Source organism: Euprymna scolopes, chromosome 29 (assembly GCF_053919585.1).
Source record: "Euprymna scolopes isolate OS-2025 chromosome 29, ASM5391958v1, whole genome shotgun sequence".
Taxonomy (NCBI): Eukaryota; Metazoa; Mollusca; class Cephalopoda; order Sepiida; family Sepiolidae; genus Euprymna; species Euprymna scolopes.
The window spans coordinates 10,783,297-10,786,643 of NC_136510.1; the positions used below are offsets into that span (position 1 = coordinate 10,783,297).

At 34.4% G+C, this 3,347-nt stretch overlaps 1 non-coding gene and 1 pseudogene across 1 annotated transcript; one reads left to right on the forward strand and one right to left on the reverse strand.

The window, feature by feature from the left end:
- Positions 1–931: 931 nt before the first annotated feature.
- Positions 932–1,041, forward strand: LOC145253114 (U6 spliceosomal RNA). Its single transcript, XR_013863747.1, has one exon. It is a non-coding gene; the product is annotated as a U6 spliceosomal RNA (small nuclear RNA).
- Positions 1,042–1,792: 751 nt separating this feature from the next.
- On the reverse strand, positions 1,793–1,889 carry LOC145253115 (U6 spliceosomal RNA; annotated as a pseudogene).
- Between the last annotated feature and the right edge of the window lie 1,458 nt (positions 1,890–3,347).

The following is a 3,347-nucleotide window of genomic DNA, read 5'->3' on the forward strand; positions in this document are numbered from 1 at the left end:
CACATAGTTTCCCCTAGAAGTAAACCCTGACTAAATATTCAAAATCACATAGTTTCCCCTAGAAGTAAACCTTACTAAATATTCAAAATAACATAGTTTTCCCCTAGAAGTAGACCCAGACTAAATATTCAAAATCACATAGTTTCCCCTAGAAGTAAACCCTGACTAAATATTCAAAATCACATAGTTTCCCCTAGAAGTAAACCCTGACTAAATATTCAAAATCACATAGTTTCCCCTAGAAGTAAACCCTGACTAAATATTCAAAATCACATAGTTTCCCCTAGAAGTAAACCCTGACTAAATATTCAAAATCACATAGTTTCCCCTAGAAGTAAACCCTGACTAAATATTCAAAATCACATAGTTTCCCCTAGAAGTAAACCCTGACTAAATATTCAAAATCACATAGTTTTCCCCTAGAAGTAAACCCTGACTAAATATTCAAAATCACATAGTTTCCCCTAGAAGTAAACCCTGACTAAATATTCAAAATCACATAGTTTCCCCTAGAAGTAAACCCTGACTAAATATTCAAAATCACATAGTTTCCCCTAGAAGTAAACCCTGACTAAATATTCAAAATCACATAGTTTCCCCTAGAAGTAAACCCTGACTAAATATTCAAAATCACATAGTTTCCCCTAGAAGTAAACCCTGACTAAATATTCAAAATCACATAGTTTCCCCTAGAAGTAAACCCTGACTAAATATTCAAAATCACATAGTTTCCCCTAGAAGTAAACCCTGACTAAATATTCAAAATCACATAGTTTTCGAAGTCCAAATAAAATCTCTTTGGCATGGCTGCCGTACATTAACTTATCCAAGGATTGGCGCACCTGCTTTAAGTGATGTTGCCTATAGTAACAACCCTTAGATACTCTACCAGACTTGATAAATTCTTGTCTTGGAATCCAGTAAGACCAAGAGACTAAAAGAATCGGCAGTACATATACTAATATTGGAACTATACAGAGAACATTAGCATGACCCCTGTACAAAAATGACACGCAAATTCGTAAAGTGTTTTATTTTTAATTGTAAGTTACCCCCCGTCGCACTAAATAACCGAGGAGGGTCAAGGAGGATGGAAAGACCGAAGAGAGAACGCACTAACCAGACCTCCACTGGATGAGTGCGAGGAGGACTGGAAACTTAGGGAGACCTAGTGTCACCCAAATTCCAGTGAAGACCAATGGTTAAACGGCTATTGTGATAATCACAAAATAATCAGCAAGGATTATCGGAATAGGTGGTAAGTACTGGAAATCTGGGAAAACTGGTTGTCACTCAGACTCCAGGGAACGCCGTATGTTGTTCTCAAAAAAAAATTATTTGATGATAGCCTGTGTGAAAAAGCCAAGTGAGTGGATAATAATAATATAACGTAGTTAACTGGTCAATAAATGAGAGGACAATTAATATCCATAACTTTTTACTAACTCAACGTTTGACATGAAAATACAGACTTTAGCGAAACATTTGAATATTATGTATCTCATATAGAGATCAAGTGTTAACTCCAGTAAGAGTGGGCTAAATGAAAACGGAACTACCCCTATGCGGGTTAATCGGCTTCCTCCAAAAGAAAAAGTTCCATAGGAGTATGAAAGTCATAAGCAGTCCACCAGTCGCATGTATATCCCCGTTAGGGAAGATGACAGCGTTAGGTTTTTGCAACTCTTGCAGGGATTTGTCGACGTCCTCCTGCATACAGCGTCTGGAATTCCTGAATTGGTCACCCATTTGATACTGACCAGGATCAGCGTTGCGTAACTTCAGTTATCTAACAAAAACCGTGCGTGTCATTTGAGTGTCATTTTTGTACAGGAGTCATGCTAATGTTCTCTGTGTTGTTCCAAATTTTAGTATGTACGTGATTATACCGTATTATAAAGCTATTGAAATTTGATTACCAATCGAAAGTACTCGCAAAGAACGGAACATAAAATACACGGATCCTGTATACACCAACTCGACAAGAATACTCGATGGATAGGAAATAAAAATCCAAAATAAAAAAATCAAAAATATGCATGTTTTTTTTTTTTTTCAATTTGTCTTTTATTCAGCCATCATGATAACGCAGATAACATTTCATTCATCAATTCGAGGTTGGAAAATAAACAATGGACGCAGATGTGTGGAAAAGGACAGATAGCTTAGAGAATTACACTTTCATTCCGTCAATAAGTCTACAACTCGGCGGAAAGCACGTTACAAAAATATTTTTCGTTTCGAGTAAGACAGGACATGCGTATTGATCTTTTAATACGATGAAAGCAAATTTAATAGTGTCAATCTGCCAGATATATTGTTTATCTATCTACATAAACATGATTATATATATATATATATATATATATATATATATATATATATATATATATATATATATAATGAACTCATTTCCCCCCTCTGATTTTGACCTTAATAGGATTAAAAATCAAGACATTTCATGCAAATGTAATATGCACAAACTGCAGCACAATATCTGAGGTGTGTTATAGGCCTATTACCTCTCCACTTCCTCGATAATCGTAGATTCCTATATTTTTTCTAGAGTTCACTGCCAAAATCGGTTAAACTCAATGGAGATAGTAAAATACCCTCGCTAGTCTCTCTCTCTCTCTCTCTCTCTCTCTCTCTATATATATATATATATATATATATATATATATATATATATATATATACATATACATATATATATATTTCCGAATATTCTACGTATTATCCCATCTAAATAGGAATTGCTCAATATACAGGATAGAGCAAATAAAGCAAATTATAGTGATTCAATGAAATTAAATTTTTTTATTCAAATCAAGGATTGTTTATTATTCCAAGTAAGACAAAGAATGTTTTAGAAATTTTATCTCCTTATCTTATAGGGTTTCGATGCCTTCCATCTCTTCAGAGGAGAAAATATTAGCAAATAGATATAACGGTATTCACCCTATTTGCTAAAGTCAACTGCATCGGCTTAGTAAACGTTCAACAGGCGCCGGCGAATACTGATCGGTTCAGGTTTTCTGCATGGTGACATTAATAACGTATCTGTAGAGTTTTGTCTTTTTTTTTCAGAAGTGTTAACGTTATTTCCACACACTCTAGCACTAACCTGCGTCTAATCTGGTAGAACATGTACGCGCAAACTGGTCGGCATTAGCACCAGACACAAACACATAAAAAAGAATAAACAAAAATCAATAAAATAAAATTGTTGACTCAGATAGCAACGTTTAAATCGATACATTTGAAAACATATTTTCCACCATAATTGTTTTTGACACAAAATGCAGACGAGCGATTTTATTATATTCATGAAATGTAGAATAAAA